The sequence below is a fragment of the Corvus brachyrhynchos genome, unplaced genomic scaffold (assembly GCF_000691975.1).
Source record: "Corvus brachyrhynchos isolate BGI_N302 unplaced genomic scaffold, ASM69197v1 scaffold331, whole genome shotgun sequence".
Lineage (NCBI taxonomy): Eukaryota > Metazoa > Chordata > Aves > Passeriformes > Corvidae > Corvus > Corvus brachyrhynchos.
Window position 1 is genome coordinate 5,816,498 of NW_008237229.1, and position 21,611 is coordinate 5,838,108.

Here is a 21,611-nt window from a genome sequence, read left to right on the forward strand (position 1 = left end):
TGAACAAAGTCACATTTTTCCCCCCGAGTATATGTCCAGGTAGCATTGAAAATTTTCCTTTTTTTTTCCCCATCACTTGCTCGTACAGTATTAATGAAATGGAAGTAAATTTTTCTTTGCTTTTCACTGCTGTACTGTGAACTGCCCAAGCTATTCAGCAGGTCCATAATATTCTGACCTCTATGATGAAGGTGGCCATCACTTCAAGCCCAAACGGGTGTGTCAAACCACTACAGAAGCCTTTTGTTTGTGTTGATCTTTCACATACTCTGACATAAGCTTCAGGCATATCTGTGAAAATTCATCAAAGGTCTAAAGTTTGTTTGTCTCTGATAAGCATTCCTTAGCAAAAAGCTGCCTCATTGCAGCTCTGTCAGCTTCTCTTTCTTCACCACCGTCACAGAAACCAGAGTTTCCAGGCGACAGCGACCTCAGTAGGCAGTAAGGAAATAGTAAGTGGTCAGTTGTTACTGATTGATCAGTAATTATGCAGGCAAAATGAGCTGCAGTCATCATTTGTAGAAGAATATTTTTGTCAGAAGTTTTAGGGGCAATTCAAGCAATAGATTTTCAACATATATTGTCAAGGTGTTTCCAATCATACATTAATTAAAACAGCCGACTGTGAGACTGTGATACTCATCCACTTGGTTTAATGGTTCAACTCATTTTTCTTGATTCTTCCATCATCTTTTCAGAGTAATTTAGTCTGTACTTCCTTACAAGATGTTACTTGAGAACCACTAAAATATTTCCTTGTGGTTCTCTTGCTGAGGTAGTGTAGGTGGGTTTCTGGTATACATTGCATGGCAAACTTTTTATTGTGACATTGTTGACATAATAGAACAGTTTGAACATCAGAGCACTCCTCTTTATTTTCATAAAAAGAAGGTTCTTATACGGAAGAGATAAAAAAGAAGTCAGATTTGAAAGATATTTGGCAGCCTAAAATGCAGCTAATCCCCTAAATTGCATGGATACCAAAGTAAATTCAGCAACAAAGTATTTTCAAAACTGTCAGTGGCATTTAAACAATTTGGCAATTAATCATACTAAGCATGTATCATTCCTAAATATGAATAAGTAATGTTTGTTGCTGTTTCCCTCCCAAAATTAAATGAGTAAAAATGTATACAATGCATTTTGGAGACAATACTTTTTCCATTTTAAGATGAAACCGAAGTTTCTCTGATAATCCAGAAGAAAAAAAAAAAGAAAAAAAATCCAGGCTCACCAATTACTGAGTCATGTAGTGTCGTTGTGCGGCAGTCCTAACTTGAATGATGCATATATTTCAGTATTTTCCTAGGAAATAATTTCTTCATTTTTAAGATAACAGAGTAAATAAATGACCTTATAGTGATATAAAGATGAGAGGCATCTGGCTGAGAAAAAGGTTTTTAAAAAGTTCAGGATTGTATAAACTGATTCACTTGGCTTGCTTAATGTAATTAACATGAAACTGCAACATCACAAGCAGAAATATTGTGAACTCACAAGACCATAGAAGTTAACAGCAAAATATTTTTCATCAAATCAGTCAAGGAGTGTGATATTTACAGAATTGGATAGAGCAGTAACAAAACTGGATGCCTGGCACTGAGCTAAATATAATGACAATTGTCTTTGACTGTAAATAGATTAACCAAAAGGAAGGAAAAAAAGCAACAACAGCAACAACAACAACAATATAAGGTAAGCATATTTTAAGCTGAAGTGAATATTAGGCTCTTAATTTTTTTTCCAGGGCTGTAAGATTAAAAAAAAAAAGCCAACTAAAGCAGAGAATGAGATTTGGTAGAATATGACATTACACAAAATACAGGGCTGATCATGACCACCTCTCTTCTTCCTAATCTATTTTCAATAAGGATACATTCTTGTGTTCCAACTAATGGACCTATGTTCTATTTTTCTTTATTAGGTTTCTGATAGTCTAAGAATGAACCTAACCTGAAAAAATACATTTTCTGATTACTCTTACATCAGATTTTTACCCCCTTGTTGAAGTAAAATACTTCTTTGGTCAGTGAAAAACACTAAAACAAGTAAGTCCAATATCTTGAAAAGCAAAAGGAAAGATTTAAATGAGTAAAGTAAGCAGACTCTTTTAACCTTTTGGATTTAATGTGTACACAAATTATTACCAGTGTAATTTCCATCTTCAAGAACTTTGTCTTGAAGTACTTTGAAGTATTGACTTCAAAGTCAATACTTTCAAGTATGGGTATACAGAAAGTTATGTTTTATCAATAATTAATACCAGCTGAACAATCTGATCATTGTTTTTAGACACAAGCAGTTTAGAATTTATTAGAATGAAGCCAGAGGTGTTGTATTTCCATCTGTCTTCAAGTGCAGAACATCTACTTTGATGTTCCTTTTACATTTGACATTGTTTTCAATTTATGTATCTTGCAGGGCATCCCAGAAAATCAGCCAGATGACTTACATATCCACATCTAAAGCAATAGCATGGCTTTTATATTTTAGCCCAAAGCTGTCTTTTATTTCCCTTCATGCTATTTCGGTTTACTGCATTGATTTTAACACTCTCTGAAGTCTAACTCGAGGAGGTAATTTTTAAATTTCTTTCATTGTTTCTGATAAACTCAGAAGTGTTGCAAAGGGTTAAATTGTCCTCATCTGGTACTAAACTTATTCTTTCTTTTCAATTGTTAGATCACAGATCTGTTAGTCAGCTATACCTCAACAACTCTTTGAGACTTTGTAGAAACAAAATCATGTAAAAAAGCTGTAAATCACTCAGTCCTTTGAGGTATTTTTGCTCTCCTTCAAAAATAACATCTCCCACAACATTTATTACTGGCTAAAATGCTAACTGCCTGCAACAATTGCTTTACCCTAGCAAAATGAAAAGAACATCTGTTATGGCAGCTAGAACTAATATATGCCATGTCATCAAGTCCGAAGTAAAAAGGCAAAAAGTTTTCTTTTTTACATCAAAAAACCAAAAAAAAAGCCTGTTGATGGTTTACAAGGAATGCCCTAAGTGTGTTTCTGCTTCTGGTGGCTATCATATTGGCAGTCAAGTAATGGATGTGAAGGTGCATCATGTCAGTCTAGGCAATGTCTTGCTGTAGTGACACCCTGCCAGAAAGGCTGGAGATTCATTATTGCTCCAATAAAATTCACTTATTCAGTGAATCATCTGTAGGAATAAATTGTATTATCCCTATTCTTACTTTATAAATACTTTTATTATATTCGTTGCACATCTATTTACCACTGCTTTGTTCACTTAACATGAGCAAAAAGCAAATGTTAATACTTGTTTCAAAACTTACTACTTCTTTATTTTACACTAAAAAAACCTAGCCCAAAACCAACCAACCAAATAAAACTAAACAAAAACCTCAATCAAAACCCGCTAAAATAACCAAATATCCCTAGACTGCAAAACCAGTTATAGTAACAAATATATTTTAGGGGTGATATCACTCCTGATCCAGGACTGGGTCATTAGGTGTGAGATATGAAAGAAAAATTTACGCTAGGAATGAATTCTCATAAATAAAACACATCTGCTTACTTTGGACTCTTTCTTCTCAAATGAAATAACAATAGGCCTTTTCCCTATTTTCCCCTTATAGATGCCTGTTTCTACAGAAGTGTAACTATCCTGGCACTAAATCCTCAGGAGATGGTACTTGTTGAGAATTTTTGAGAGTCTGTTGCAAATCAGTGCCACTTTTCAGTTAATAAATAGTTTTCTTTCTTTCTCTCTTTCTCTCTTTCTCTCTTTCTCTCTTTCTCTCTTTCTCTCTTTCTTTCTCTTTCTCCTCTCTCTTTCTTTCTCTCTCTCTTTCTTTCTTTCTTTCTCTCTTTCTTTCTTTCTTTCTCTCTTTCTTTCTCTGTCTATCTATCTACCTAGCTAGCTAGCTAGCTATTTAAATTGCTCTGAGAATTTCTTCAGGCAACTGGTAATTTCCTCTGTTACCCTTTAAGAAGAAAAGGGAATGTGACAGTTTCTCTCTGATAGTCTGTGTAACTGGAAGAGACTAAAGAGTCTTTAAAGAGACATAAAGGTTTAGTTAATAATATTTTTATTCAAGATAAGTTGTCTAATAGCTGTCATCATCATTCTATGATTTTAAACCAGAAATTTATTTTTTCTTTCAAATAAGACTATTTTATTTTATTTTATTTTATTTTATTATTTTATTTTATTTTATTTTATTCTCCAGACAGTTGTTTTCCTGAGTTGCAGGGATCTTGTTCCTTGAAGAAGCTGGAGCTTCCTCCTTCTCAAACAGAGAGAAAAAGGAAAGGTCTGAGAATATTCATTCTCGTGGTCTGAGAATAATAGAGGAGCTCATCTGAAAATTGGAACAAATTATGCTACATTTGTGGACCATTAATGAGTATAATTAGGAAGGGTATCTATGCTGAGTTGTAAGACCAGACAACAAGAGGAAAAACCTGAGGATTATAGGTCATAGGCAGTCTTTCAACAGTCCAGTTAATCCATGGAAAACAGATGCATCAGGCTAGAAAATGGTAGACAGCTTGCCCAGAGTTCCTTCACTGGTCTGAATTTGGGAATTTTATAAAATAAATTAATTTTGGACTTCATGAAGTATCATGTCTACCCAAATGATACAGTGATACCTAAAAGCACAAGGACAACAGAGAAGTGCAATGGTGAGACCCTGGGACCTTTGGAGGTGAGGAAATGTAGAGACTTTTGGATTCTGAGAAAGCAGAGCTTGAGAAGAAACCCTAAAACTGTAAGACAGGTAACTTGTGTAGATCTGGATGGTGATGATATTTCAGCAATTGAACTCTTCTGAATGGAATACCCAACAGAAGTGATGCAAAAGTGAGCTGGTGAGTTGATCTGAAGCCAGACTGGGGTATGACTTGAGCAAGAAATTTTTGGTGACTTTCACCTCAGTGTAGGATGCTGATGAGGAAATCCATACAATATAAATTTCATTAAATTGCAAAAGGAGTTCTTTCTGAATCTGAACATGAATTTGAAGGTGGGTAGTAGAACAGCAGTAATAATAGGTGTTGGCGCTTATCATTCCAATAAAATTTCTCGTGACTTAAAATCTAAGCAGGTCAATGACTCCGAATCAATAAAAATAAATCAATCAGTTTCCTGAATACATATGATTAAACCAACATTAGTTCAAGCCTGTTACATTTGTACAATACCTGGTAGGAGAGATACCCGGCTTCTGAGAACATCCACTGCAATTAACAAGAATGAACATGCTAAATGTGTTGTGGGTATTAATAATCTCTTCCACAGTTGAAAAGCATCTGCTATTTCTTTTACTCAGTTTAAGTGCCTATATTTCATTGTATAGATAAAATAAACAAAACAAAGATTTAAGGAAGCTGATATAATAATTGAGATTTGACAACGCATCTTTTAAATGTATTGGTTTTAGCTAAAATACAAATGAAATGCATGTGAGTCTTGTTCTTAAAAAAAAAAAAGAGATACTGTGAAAATAACTGCAAAAACCTGAAGGTTTTGATCCTCAATGTTCAGTTTTGTATCAGTAATATTGAATATACGAAATGTCTTCTTTCATATGCCTCTCATCTGTTCTAAGATTGGGTATGGTCTCGAACTTGGAGGTTCTCTCCTTGTTCCAAGGATCTGTCTTGCTGTCCCTGTCATCAGAGGTGTCTGGTTGAGCTCTGACATTCTCAATCACTCACATTTTAATTTTTTAACTTCACAGAGTGTTGAAGGAACTTTGCTAGTGACCTAGCAGTATCAGATCCAAAGTCTTATAATCACAAATGGTAATATTTGATAACTGTGGAGAAACAAGAAGTTTGCAAGGATGGCCTAAGCTGCCGAAATGTTCTCCAAAAGAAGGATAATGTAACTACTTATGTCACAGTGATCATGTTCAGAATTCACTGGGGCTTTTAGTCACTAGAGATAAAATTGTTACAACATGGAACAGATTTAAACTTACAGTTAAGTCCAGAAAGGTGAAGTATCTCTGTCCTACATTTCCAATGGTTAGGAATAAATATGACAATCTGAAATTAACAGAAGAATGAATATTTAATAATTTTTATATGTGCAAAGTGCTCTGACTTCTACATATAAATGCAGACTCTTAGAGTGTATTCACATTGCATTTCTCATTTTGATCGAGGTGTGTTCTCCAACCAAACATCTCAACCGTCCCTCTGCTTTGGTTTACACCACAGATCACTTTGGTTTGCACAAACTGCTTTCTTTCTTTAACCAGACTAGATGACATGGTGCAGAACCTCACTCACAGAGGCACTGGGCTGGCTATGCCATCCCTTATCCTGCCTGATGCTGAGCTTCCCACAAAGTTTAAAGTGTGGATATACTTACAGTAGAGGAAATAGCCATTATTTTACTGTACAAATGTGTTCCCAGAGTGCGTCAGTGTTTGCTAATGCAGAGAAAGCCTTAAATTCCATGGAGAAAAGACCAGCAAATGTTCTTAGCCACTTGAAGTAACAACTAAAGGGAAAAAAAAATGGGTGGACCTCATCTGTCCTGTGAGTAGTGAAGAAAAGGTGCCATTACTGGGTAGGAGTCCAGACAGCCAAAATGCACCTGGGATCAGACTGTCACCCACCTAGGTACGTATGTAGTCTGAAGAAGAGAAACAAATAAAAAGCCAAACTGGGCTATTTTACATACCTTCAAGCAAATTTCTCATTAAATATATCGCTTTACTGGGACCTACAAAATGTTTAATGATTTTTTTTTTTAAGTAGTTTTATTTTCATACTGCTCCCTCACCAAAAATCTACAGAACTTAAAGTATATTCTGATCCTTCCATAGCGTGGTTCCATGCTATCCTTTCTGTTGGGAGTAGTTCCATGCCACCACCCTGTCCACATTTATTAAATGTTTTAGGTTTCTGATACATCGGAGAAATGAGAAGCTTAGCAGTCCATGTGCTAAGATGTAGAAATCTTAGGTATTGTCAAGATTTTATAAATATTAATGATGGAAAAATTGAAACACTGAATATCCTTTCATATTTTTAATATGTTTACAATCAAAAAAAATGTTGCATTTTGATACATCTTACTGTAAGGGGAAATATCAACTTTTGCAGAGAAGATAATGTTGTTAATAAAAAATGAGAAAAATTATGTTCTATCTCAATCAACTACCTACATACTATATTAACTTCTGCCATAAAACCTTGATAAACAGTGAAGGTAGAAATGTTTCCAGTTAAAAGCTTTATCAAAAGCCCTGGGGCCTTTTATGGAAACAAAACGCCAAACTGATTGCATTAAACTTTTGATAAAGGATAAAATACAGTAGAAATGCATAAATCACCTTGTTAGTACAAACTGAAGTATAAACTACTGGAAGAAACCCCTTCAGGTCTGAATATATAAGACATTTTCTGAAAGATAGTTTTTATTTTTGACATTTCAAAGCCAAAGTAAAACAGTTATTTCTGAAGAAAATCTCTTAAGATATGAAAAAAGCTACTCCTTATTTAGATGTACAAAAGAGTTTATTATGATCTTTTTTCTTATTGATTTGTTCCTGCAGGCGAACATGAATAAACATACACAATCTACTTAATGTAATGGACATACTGTTAACACATTGTACCAAAGTATGCATGTGAAATAATTATGGCCTTTTCTTGCTTTGAAATGGATAGGTTTCCTTTCTTTCCTTCTCACAGCTATACAGAAGCAAATAAATGGTTTTAAAATGGGAGAAAAAATGAAATTAAGTCCCGATGTAAATTGGAAAACAAATTTCTTCATATTATGGCTGAGAAGCTAGCTTACAGGGTCAAACCTTGAGTGCCAGAGTTTTGACCTCCTTCTGCATTATTAACAACCTTATTATTATTTCTTTGAGGAAGGTACATTTGTTTTTTTACAGAGTTTGCAGACTCCCTTAGTCATAACTTTCAGGTCCAAACAGAACCCATAACTGAATTTTTTGCCTCAAACCCACTGCAGCTGAAAAAGTTAAATTGCATGCTTTCATATGACTATGTACTTATCCTCAGCATATGCACTCTTTCATCCACAATTCACTTGTTTTAAAGGCATTAATGCAATGGGTGAAGTCTTCATACTTAGGTTCTGCACTGATAGAAATAATAGACTAATAACCCTTCTTAACATTAGTCATTTCTGTGAGTTAATGATCCCTTTCCTTGGAGGAAATAATCTTTTACAAAGTCTGTCACGGTCTTGAATGATTGCAACTTCAGATCAGGCTGTTAAACACTAATGAATTTATCAATTGCTTTTTTTTTTTTTCTTTAATTGTTTCTATAACTCCTCTACCATCCTTTAATTCTGGATACTCCTAGAAAGCTGTTGGAGGAAGGTGGGTAATTTTTAAAACAAATCGGTAAACAGTGGAACAGCAACATTCTCTGTTTGCAAAACAGGTGGTTCTATCTCCTGTCAAACTAAGCTGGGTTAGACAGAGCTTAGTTATGAAATTGTCCAACAGTGTTCAGTCCCTTTGACTGTGGGGTGTTGGTTTGCCTGCTTCAATAGTTTGTTACATGCCCTTTCATGCTTTTCTATTTTCATCCCAATGGGACTTCCTGGTGGGAGATATGCTCAAATATTAGATATGCTTGCTATATTTGGATGGCTTAGATTTATTGACATCTTTTAAACCAGGAGACCTAGACACTGAGCAGTGTGTGTGTAGAGGGATCATTTAATGGAAAATTACACTTCCTGTAATGCAGTGCTGGATGTCTTTAACAAGGGTCATCATAAGTATTCAGGCAAGTCCAAATGGATCTCCAGAGTACCAGGTTATTAAACTTGTGTCTTCTATGGATTTTGCTGGGGTTCTGATGAAAACAAACAAACAAACAAATAAAAAACCCAAACCAACCAACGAAAGCAAAATAACCTACCACACAACAGAGAAAGCTAACAATCATGCAGCTTTTCAGTGATGAAAGGAAAAGAAAAATCTGTGGAAAAACATCCATAGTGGATAATGCATTATTGATAAGAGTAAACCAATAATAATTCTTGTTTTTTCCTCACCATTAGACAAAATGAAAGTCTGAACAACCATAAAGACCAAGAGTTGAGCATAAACACTCCTGTATAATAGCTCACACCCTTATGTGTGAGATATAAAACTGTTGTTTTGGAGAATTTGCATTCAGAGACAGTGAATCAATTCTATTACACTAAGACATCACATTTTTATTCTTTTGCTGTATACATTACAACATACAGAACAAAAAACCCCCTCACTTCTATCTCACAAAATTTCTCAACAGAGGTACAAACCAACACATTAATTATAGACTTGTAAAATTGATATTAGTATTTTCTTTTTCGAATATAGATTTTTTTTTTATTGCCACAAGTTGCCATAAATTGCTCATTAAACTTCAAGCATTGCAATGCAATGCTTCTACCATTTATAGGCAAAGCTCTCCAAAGGATAATTAGAGGGAATATTATGACACAGAACAATGGAGACAATTATTTCTGAAGTTTATTAATGCTAATTAGCATATGGCATCTACGACAGCTGCTGATACTTCATTGCTAAATACTGAGGGACTAATTAGTGTTTGATGTTAATTAGCTTCTTCTGCATGTGCATTGTCCTTAGATGCATATGCACTGTCACCACTGGGCTATTAAAAATCTGGCCTAAGCCTTCTTGCAGTGACAGGATATAGCATTTAGATTTTGCAGACTGTACAATATAGCTCTCTAATGTGCCCTTAATAGCCACTGTATGAGTTTTAACAAGGCAAACTCACAAATTCCCATTGCAATACATCAGAAAATTTATTTTAAATGTAGCTGAATAGTGTACAAATTGTTTAAAATTGACAGTTTCTAGCGCTTTTTTTGATAGAAATAGCAGCCTGAGAGATTAAAAAAAGTCAAATCCAACAAACTAAAGAAGAGGGAAACAATTTCACAGGCTTATGCAATGTTATCTCCTATTTAATCTCTTTAATTCTGATTATAGATAAACTTCTTTTTATTTCCTACAGAGATCCATGGTCGCTGTGTATAATCATGTTTGTCTCAGAAAACTTTTTTGGAAGTTGGAATGCTATTAAAAAAAAATACAAAACAATTAATTCATCTTATCTCCAGCTAGTAAGGAGGAAATAAGCATATCTTCTTTCTTTCTCAACAGATTATTTTTACTTTACACATGAGGTTATTATCTTAGACCATATTTTTTTCCAGGACATATTGGCATTCCAGTGAGAATTCCCTGTGTCAATCATAAACAACATTTATTTAGTAGTTAATAAAAATTGGCTTTAGTGTAGACATTTTCCAATATAATTAAAGAACATTCATTTCCTTAAACAGCGGGAAAGGGACATAAAAGATTAGATCAGAGAGGAGAAAAACAAGTCAAGAAAAGCGAAGTTTGCTAGTTAAGTCTTTTGTGTTCATCGAGGTTGCTCTTCACTGTGACAACAAGTATTGTAGAAAACAAGGAAAGAGGAGAGGTGACAAAGGACAGGGACCACCACAAAAGCTGTTAAAAGAGAAAGGAAAACAATAAGGAACAAAATCAAACCAAAACAAACAAAGGATGATAACACAGGACTGAAAGGCGAGGAACATGTGAGGGAGATCCTTGGTGACAAGCAGTGGAGAGTTTGAAAGTTATGAAGATTGAAACTTACTGTCCTCCTCAATTTGATTTTGAGGTTGGTCTTCTTTCCCACCCAGTTTGTAGACCTAGATAAAAACCTTTGATTTATGAAATAATTTTAACACTTCAGCTACCTTGTCAGATATTGTCAGTATTTAACTGACAACATTGTAGGCAGTTTCTGCAGCAGAAGCAAGTGCCTTGGTTAGGCAGGAATAGTTAATGTTAGTTCTATCACGCAGGAAGGATTTCTTTCAAAGAGCTTGGTCCACCATGATGCTTAAAAATTTTGGGCTTAAAAGACTGATTAAGAAAATATATAACAAATATTGATGATGCCTGTGCTTTTTGTGAAATTCTAAGCCTCTGAGATTTGTTGAATACACAGGATAAGAAAAGGTAAAATTTTAGGAGCTTTCTGATCCATGACTGAAATATCAGTGCTGTTATTTCAGGTGAATAATGAGGTCTTTGATAAAAAATAAAATTTTTACTGAAATTCAAACTAAATAAAAAAGAAATAAAAATAGGATTCAATGGTGTCCTTAGCAAGGATGGATGACTACTGATATGATTGAAAAAGCAAAATATCAATAATAAAAAAAGTGACCTCTTCCAATGAAATTCAATTTTAAAATCTAGCAAAAGTAACACAGGGAGTAAATATAGTGGGATGACCACAACAAAGAGAATGTGGATGGGAAAGATGCAAGAAATGCAGTAGATCACCTCTGCACCTAAATAGTACAGATAGAAAGGACTTAGTACTATTTACCTCTTCATGTATTCTGGTACTAATTCCTGCCAGGAAAATTAGACACTGTGGTAGTATAAGAGAAATGGTCTGTTAGTCCAAAGCCAAAGTGGCGTATTTGTTTTCAGCTGTACTCTGGTGTATACAATAACATGTTGCCATAAGCAGTAATAACCATGCTGAAAGCATTAAAGGGATAACACTTAGAGGGGTTTACAGGGTAAGTATATCCCCACAGAAAAACTGTAAGTAGGCAGATAAATATCAGACTGCAAAGGATAAAATTCATAATAGTCCCAGGGAAGAGAGCCCTGTATATGAGATAATTGTATCATACTTTAAGACTAACCAAAATTTGTACTTACTAAGAAAAGACTAGATTAATACAGAAATATACTCCATGGAGCGGAGAAAGTCTCAATGGACATTGGAACACAGCTGCGACATCCACACTGTCCCAATTTAAGTCCTTAGGAAAGTTTTCTGAAATTCATTTTTAGCTGGGAAGTCAGATTGCTCCTTGGTTCATTTATCAGCTGGATAAACCCATCAGGAACGCATTAATTGATTACAGAAGCAGGAAGATGGTAATCTTTCCTTGGGTGTGATCGAAAGAGAGTTAAAGGAAAAGGAGAATATTTTCTTATGGATGCTGTGATCACAGAATGGTTAATTTTGGAAGGGATCACACTGGGTCAAAATCGTGCAACAAAGTTGCATTCAGAAAGTTCTTGAAGAGTTCTCAACTAGAGAAATTCTTATCCCAATTCTCCGTGAAAAATGAAGAAAATCAGTCTTATGTCCCCCTAAAATATCACAGTATAGGGTCTTCTGAGTATAGGTCTTCTGCCTATACTCATTGCTTGCATCCTCCGGTGGTGCCAGCTAGGCATGCAGGCAGGGTTTGCAATTAATTTTTCTCAGCATGCTTGTGAGATTGGGCTCTGAACAAACCCAAGTGATGGTGTTTGCCTTGCCAAGTCACCAAGTGGGATGGAGCCCTGGTTTCCTGGGAATGGCTGAACACCTGCCTGCCCATGGGAAGTGGTGAAAGAATCCCTTGTTGCGCTTTGCTTACATTCACGGCTTTTGCTTTCCCTATTAAACTGTCTTTATCTTAACCCATGAGTTCTCTCACCTGTATTTTCCCACCTCTCCCCCATCCCACCATGAGCAGTGAGCCGGTGTTTAGATGGGGCTGAGATGCCAGTTGGGGTTTAATCAGGGCATTTATAATCTGTACACTACAGTAAATGACAGGTAAACATCAGGGAGACTCGCTCAACAACTGGTCCACATGGCATTTTTCATCCTTTAAATTTAAAAATTATGCCCATCTCTTCTAGAATTATGCTACATTTATACCTATGTTATGTGAAAGGTAATATTACACATAAATCTTCTCCAGGATTTAAAAGGGAAATAAATTGTTATGTGCTACCTCATATACCAAGAAATTTTAAACATATTTTTAAGAATCTGATTATCTCTTATTATGGTCTAACACATTTTTCAGGCCACTTTTCCCTAGAAGTGAGATATGAAAGTTAGGTTACTACTCAGTCTTTAAATCAGTGCTGACAGAAACTGTCCTACTGAGTTATAAAACACTATGAAAACATGGCCTAAAGAAGGGCTGAACTGGTAATGATTTAATTTAATTCAGTGCAACCAGCTGTTAAAATCATATCCTATTCCTAAAATACCCTGGCTGAAGCTAAAATCAGTATTTTAGAGAGTGGGGAACCTGAGGGAGGAGAAATGATCACCCAGGGATTAGATCTTCAAGTCATTCCTTAGTGTATCTCATTCTTGTTCTTGGTTTTATTTTGCCAATAATCTCACAGCCATTCTGGATTTAGAAAGCTTTTTATGACTCTGAAATGTCAAAGTAAGAAAACACTCAACTTTGACATCCCATTTTGCTTTGTTTATTTGAACACTGTCACCTGGGCTCATGTATACAGTATGCAATCATTAGACAATTGACATCGACCTGGAACAATAAATACAAAACATTAGATTTTCTTGATATATTTCAGGCAAGAATGCTGAAACACTAACAACAGCAGTTTTGTGGTGTATATACCCTGATGATATCATCAACAAACTGCCAGAGCTGTAAAGGGGGATACTCTGAGCTTGAGGATTACAGCTACTCTGATTATAGTTGAAAACAGAGGGAAGATTTCAGTTTTGAGGAAAAAAAGAATACTGGTGTGAACTAGTCCTGCAGAGTGCTTTATAGGCAGCTTCCCATATATCTTTGCCATTGGAAACAACTAGATACATAAAAATATGCATAAACCAAAACCTTAGGGGTGTTAAATGTCCAAGAAAATACCATTTTTAGAAAAAAAAAGGCTTGTAAACAAGACATTTAAAATTCAAGCTTAACTTCTAGAATGCATATTTTACACCTGCATATTGTGGTTTTACTTTTAATGGGGAAGAGGTTTTTCTTGGTTTCATAGGTCTGGAAAAAAAAAACAACTTTTGAAAATTATAGGCCAATTTAAAAGCCTGAGGGCAGAAAAAGAAAACTCTAGATTTTAGTAAATAAAGCTTATTCTCGTATCTTATTATTTGGTTAAAATAATTGAGTCATATATGTGAAGTCATATATGTGATATCCAAATGGTGACTGATAGTAGAAAACAGATAATGAAGTATCAGTGTTTTACTAGCAAATGTTTCATAATCATTAACTCACTTTCCCCAGGATTTACTTAGCAGCTTCAAGTGCATAGTTCTTTTTAGAAGTAAACAACAACAAAACCAACAAAAAACACCTTCTCTGAAAAAAAGCCAACCTCCTACTGTACTGAGGGAGAAAACAGTTCTAAGAAAAGCCCATGTACAAGAAGGCAAGTATTTTTCCGGAACAAGCAAGCTAGCATTTCTTTTTGCTGATATAGTCTAGGTTTTATCCTACACTTGTCCAGTTGTAAATCAAGAGCAAATAGCTCAAAATACCTCTTGGATTGTTCCTTCATTCCATATATCAATCCTGTCCAGCTCAAACTTCTTCTTTGTAAAATACTCAGAAATACTGGCAAATATTTCCAAAATAAATTGCCCCCTTATTCATTCATCTGAAACCAAATTTGCTACCTCTTCTTTTGTGTCTTCCTCTTATTCCTTTTTTTCTTTTTCTCCTCTACTTTTATCTCTACCTGTTGTCCTCCTTGCCACTTTTCTCTGTTTTCTTTTATTTTCTCATGCTGGCTTGGCTGTCCATCTAAAGTGAGAAACAGAGCACAGGGAGGATTGCTAACAGCAGCTGCAGGTTCTGCTAACTCTAGCACAGCAGTTGGAAGACCAGTGAAAGCCAAAAAGCAAAAGTTAGTTGTTATACAGCGAGAGTAGAAAACTGTGAGGAGGAGGTTAATTAGCTACTAATCAGAAATGCAAATGAATAATAAGCAAAAATAGTTCTTTGGGGAAGAACATGAAATATTTATTCATCTTCCCACCATATACATTCCCTTCTTATTCCTCTTTTCATTAACTCCATACTGCATCTATCTGAGTTCTTCCCTGAGGACATCCTGCTGTCGTGCTCTTTAGTGACCAGCATCTGGTGAGTTTACATTCTAAGGCAGGCTCATTACTGAACAGTGTCTTCTTCTTCCCATTTCATAATTGACAGAAGCAAGGGTGAATTATTGTATTTCATTGTTCAGTATTTCTTAGTAAGAAAAAAAAAAACAACCCAAAACCAAACCCAGAGTGGAAGTACTTTCTTCTACCAGACAGGAAAAGGACTTAAGCCATTTTTGCTCAATAGGAAAATTAGTGAGTCTGGAACTGCCTTTGTTCCAATTTTAAGATATTAGTTTGAAGAGTACCAACTATCCTGTCAAGGATACAGCATAAACTTGTGGTATGTTCCTAAATTGCTCTCCTTAATCTCAACTTCTTGAAATGAGAGAAGTTAAAATTGTAATCATATATATACTTACAACTTTGTATAAGTCAATTCAACAAAAAGGCAACAGTCATATTATTCCAAAATTAGGAATTTCATATTTGAAAGAAGAAAAAGAGAAAATGCAGAATAAAAACAATAATGAAAACTTTACAGTTTTGGAACATTTTATGAACAACAATATATATGCTTTATTTTATAACAGCCCCTAAAATACCTCCAAAAAAAAAAAAAAGTAGAGATGTTAATCCTAAGATAGATGGGCCTTACATTTATAACACTTTTTGGAGGAGAAAAAGGATAAAGACAACAATAATCTAACAAATGAGCTAGGGATATACCTTAATTTCAAAATACAGAGTCATTCATCTGTCTCTTGAAAATGAAAATTATTTTGCCATTACACTAACAAGCGCAAAGTCAGGCCTTTGGAGAATAAAAACAAAGAATTAATGAGAAATGCCATTTGCTTTGCCAAAGCATTGAGAAGCCAATAAGGACATGTACTGAGAGGCTGAGAGACCTGGGATTGTTCAGCCTGGGTAATCTCAGGGCAATAAAAAGTAACAAAGCCAGACACTCCACATTAGTGCCTAGTTGAAAGAGAAGAGGCAGTGTGCACAAATCAAAGCGCACAAATTCTACCTGAACACATGAAAACACTTTTCTACCGTGAGGATGGTCAAACAATGGTGCAGGTTTGTGTCTGTGATTTCACTTGGATACTTTTAAAAGCCAAGTGTCAATGGGTGAAATGGGCTTTATTGCAGTTCCAGAGGAGGCTGGAGAAGAAAGAGGCAGACGTGGGAGCAATAATTTAAGAAAATACCCCTCCACTGGAAAAGGGAAAATTTTATTTATTTATAATCCAAAAACTGGTTGGCAATTCTTGGAAAGAGATCACCTGATCAGCTTATCAACTGATCAACTATTCCTGTGTGCTTCATAATCTTCTCACTGCTTATGCTCATTAAAATAATTGGATTTTTATAAATGAGAGATGTCTACTTCTTAGAAATCTACTTATGTCAACATGTATGTAGTAAATTATGAACATTCTGATCCTTGTATTGTTTTGTTTCCTGTGATTAAATTTTTCTATCTCAATTTCCTCTTTATGTGAATTATCAGAATATTATCATGGGATAGCATTTTCTATGTGTGAATTACTGATCAATTAATGTTTATACACATTACTATCCTTGGAATTACGCATAACTGTTTAGAATATTTATTATAAAGTAGTTTAATAGTTTATTTCTGTACCTCAAAGAAATACAGAAATGTACCTAACTTTGCAATGGCCTCTCTCTACCTCAGGAAGAGGCAGTTCAGAAATATAAACTAGAAGCAAAACTTGCCAAACAAGGCACTCAGCTTTATTTTCCTGAAGAATCAATAAAATTTAATGCCTCCACAATAGCAGTACTAGAACCAGATTTGTGTGTTAATACTGCTTATTAAAACCTTCCACAAAAGCCATCCAGGAAGAAAATTATTTTTATTGCTCAGCTAAAATGATGCTCTTTTTAAAGTGGTTAAATATTTTTGCAATATGTAGTATAGCAACATGGGGAAAAAAACATGTAGGAGCAGGTAAAAGCACGCAGACAGCATTACTCTTACCAGCACTGGATTCACACTAGAAATTCCAAGTGCTCAGTATTACTAACGTATTAATATAAAATTAGAAAGGTTACTATAAACATAGCAGAATTTGCACCTAGAAATAACCTGATGCTTATAAAAGGCATAACTAATTCAGCAGTGTGACAGTCTCCTCTGTTTGACTATGATAAAGAGTGGTCACCCAGATGCAGAACTTAAGCCAGGTGTCTGACTTAGGCTGGAAGAACAAGAATGTCAGGTAGTGCATGGAGATGCTGGTCCCAGTGTGGCACTCACCAGGTTGAGGCACTCACCTGTGCAGGGGGCTGGGCTTCCCCCCAGTCCAGGCACTCCACCCCCTTCCCTCTTCAAGGGAAGGATGAACCCTATCTCACCAACCAGATGTGCACCCAGGGGGTACACAAGGTAAGTGCTGAGGAAATTGGCAATACTCCAAAGTGTGGTTCAGATGCATTTGGGTTTTTTTGTGTGTGGCTTTTCCTTTCTGATTTTTGCTCTGTCTTCTGAAAGCTGAGTGAGAGCCTCTCTTCCAGTACATTTAGACAACAGAAAACACTTCCTCCCTGAATAAAAGAAACCAGAAGGGACACTTTTGTGCTAGCTTATAAGTAAACAGATTTTCTGGGATGTTTGGTATGCAACACAAAAGCATGGTCTAACTGTTGATGTCCTTTTGGCATGCCCTCTAGTCTGAGGAGGATCTGCATGTAACTGAAGCGAGTGAGACATCCCTGTGTGGGTATTGTTGTGGAGGAAAGAAAAATAGAGATTGATCATGCCTGAGACAGTTCATCAGGAGCAAGGCATGAAACTTTAACTTTGTGTAACTGATGTGCAAAAATCTGCAGTATTCCCTAGGGAACCCAATATTTCCATATTCACTTCTAAATGTTTCCTTATGTGGGCAGCTGTTTACAGTTCTAAGTACACTATTTGTCTCGGTGTGGGGCAACTAAATTTCTATCAAGTGATTTTTAGTTGAACTTCCAGTTCAGTCCCTAATAAATAGCATACTTAAAAAAAAAATTAATAACATAGGCTTGATGCTCTGGTCCTGATATTGGACAGATTTCACAGCATACCATAATTACAGGAAAAGATATTACCTTCTGAGAAAATTTTCTCTAGGGATTTCTTATAACAGTGCTGCTTTAATTTCAGGTAGGTTATGGTGCAGATAGAAAGTTGACAAAAGTATTCAAATTCAAATAATAGATGTTATTTGCCTTTAGACACTATGAAATTACTTTCCTTCTCCTCCACCTATTAAAGACAGCATTAACTCTTTACAAAACTTAAATTTTGCAATTATTAATTATTTTTATAACTTTTACTTCTTCTTTTTTTTTTCCCTTAATCTAATGCACTGCACATGTCTCTAGAAATATTCAGTTCCTGTGTCTTGCTGTATTTCGAAACCACGTCTTCCTGTACAGTGTTTGAAAAATAAGCACAGGTGCTTCTTACCAGATACTCCCTCCCACAGCCATTTTGGTGCTGCTGTTTCTGGTTTTGTTTAGAGATAACTTTGACCTCACTTTTGAGTATTTCGCTTCTTTATTTATTGCTATACCACAGTACTTTACCTCCTCATTTTCTTTTTTTTTCACTTTCTTTGGCAGACAGAGATTTTTTCCCAAACTCAGAATAAGCTGCCAGGTATCTTGCAGCTATTTGTTTGTACTGTCTTTGTTAAAATCATGGGGAAACAAAATCAATTTTTTTTTTTTTGCTATGATTTATTGTGAAGAGGAAAGCAAACTAATATCTTAATGCACTAGTTGTGCATAATTTCATTTGCAAAGCACCCTTTCAAATTTCTCTATGATTCAAATTGTTTTCTTCTGTCTTTGTTTAGGGGGTTTTTTTGGTCTTTGCCTATTTGAGAGCTTTGCATATTCAGGGTAATGTTAACATCAGTGAACCTGTTGCTGTCATATTATTAAAAAGAAATTCTCTTTATATTTCTCATTTAGTGGATATTGTACTGAAACATTGTAGGAATAAATACATAGATGCACAATTTACAGTCATGGTGGTTGTCTATTGATTTGTTAAAGATAAACTTGTTTGAAAACCAAAAATTACTCTTGGTCATGTACTCCACCTCTTCTATTTTTCCTCCTATATCACTTACTAAAGTGAAATTTACCAACCAACCCCTTCATGCTTGAAACCCATTCTTTCAGTATTTGTTAAAATATTGAAAAAACACATTTATTTTTCAGTCAAAAGTGAACACCAGAGTCTGATGCAGGAATAAATGTCCATAATGCCTTCTTCTGAACTCACTACTATCCTTAAACAATGAGGGAACGATCATCTTTTCAGACATGTATAATTTGTATTTTGCCTTCTATTTTAAATATTTGAAGACTTATTATCTCTTTTGCTAGGGGGGTTGATGTCTATTGGCATAGAGCAATGGGGGTTTATTTACATTCTAATGTTGATTATTTTTTTTCTGAATAAAGTTACAGAAGAGACCGCATGCCACTGCTATCCTTTCCTTACCTAATCATTTTAAAGTCCTGTCCCTTGATGAAATCCACCTTCTAAGAAGGCTACAGATTCCTTACTCTCCTACGCTTTTGCAAATGATTTCTGTCCCTAGGAAAAAAAAGTGCTATCAAACTTCTCCAGGTATTTTAAATTTAAAAAATCTAGACATCTCTACAGTGAATTCACAATAAAATATTCTGTATTTTCTATCCAGTTTTGTGGATTTGATCTTTGCTTTAATACCAGTGTTTGGTGCCTTGGGATGCTTTCATGCTTGCTTCTAATTAATTTGGTCAGTTTTCACAGGTACCTCACTAGCTTTAAATTCCTTCAGTTCTTTAATTACAGTTCTTCATTTGAGACTAGTCCTGGGGTGGTTTAGTTCTGCATGTGTATGAAAATATTACATTAGTTTTGTACCCTGGAGTGCTTTTGACTGCAACTAACATCACTTACTTTCAGCCTTTAAGAGCCCAATTGTATTCACATATTAAGGACACACACATCCAATTTCACTGCTGGCAATCAAGAGGACAAAACAGTATCTGTAGTTCAAGGATACAAAAAGGACATCTTAAAAAAATTTCCCAGGGATCTTGTTATGCAAAATAGTCCATAGGTGGTGTCTGTAGAGACTCCATTCTGATCTGACTTTCATCATTACAGATGCATCTAAAGCACTGTCTAGTCTAGGTTAGACAGTAAGAAAGATTATCTAGAAGTTTAGTGAAAAATCTGAGCTGTTTTGAATGCACTTGAGAGAGTCTTTCATCAGAGTGTGTGTGTGTGTATGTGATTAAATCTGTGCCGCAAACCCTGAGTAAAAGCAGCAATATTGCTACCCTTCCCTTTAACCCCCTGGGAAGGAGCACTTGGTGTGGAAGGAGAAAGATCAAAACACTCAGCAGAGGCTTTATAAGATTGGGGCAGGGACCTGAAAAGGAAAGATAAAAGTTGAAACTGAAAGGTGATGAAAGCATTGAGTATTAAACTACAGTCAAAGACCTTTTAAAGAACATGTGACTCCCCTTGCAAGATTTCCTCCCCTTCCCTCTCACATAGGAAGATATAAAGAAAGATACTCTTGAACAGATGAGAGAAGTGGCTTCAGCAGCCTTTTCTCCTGAATCCTGTTATCCCAGATTGGAGGAGAGGCAAACAACAGTGATTTTGTTACCTTTCTTCTCTTACACATATTCAGCATTTGTGCTTTTTGTACATTCTATGTAACTTGAAAACAAACCATGTATATAACTGAAAGATAACGACGACATCACAACTGTATGGCAATACATGTAGGTAAATAGCCATGCTTTGGATTGTCCTCAGTATAGCATTTATTAATTGATCACTCAAAAATATCCAACTTCCACAATTCCTAAGCCCTATTGTTCAAGAAATCTCTTCCAAAAATGACAGTGTGATCCTATTTTTCATAATAATAATTTCAATATGTTAACTGAACTGTCAGTACTGACAATTCATTTCAGACCACTCCTTCCCATTGGACTTTCTGGAAGTGCAGACACACAGAACTCATGAAAGCATCACATGAAATTCATGAAAGAGGGATTCCAGATCAGCAAGCATCCCTTCACAGCCAGTATTCCCAGAAGGGACAGGATAAGTTCCCACTGGTGGGTTTTGTGGGGGTTTTCTGGTGGGTGGAGTTGTTGTTGTTCTTGTTGTTTCTGTTGTGTTTTTTTGAGATTTTTTTGTGTTCATTTTCAGTACATTAAGCATGGACAGTGATGTACACTTGTGAACAATACCCAAAGGTGATGTGGTAAAACTGAAATTTCTTTCTATGTTGGTAAGATACTTCTTTTTCTACAAAGAGAAATACGTATTATCAGTGAATGACAAGATTACTTATTCAGCTCTGCTATGGTCAAGCTGCAAACATCAATGAAACAATTCCCATTTTTATGAAAGAGTCAGAAAGTTTTGCTTAAATGCCCATATGTTGCCAAAAACATTATTATTGATACAGAGATAAGAATAATCCTTCCTTGAGTACCTTAGTCATCTGTTCTTCCGCATTTATTGTGTTTATATGTTCTTTCTTTTCTTAAGGTGCCGGGGATAATTTATTTTATATAAAGAAAACAGAGTCAAGGGGACAGGGAGAAGCAGTGGGTCTGTCTAAAAATCA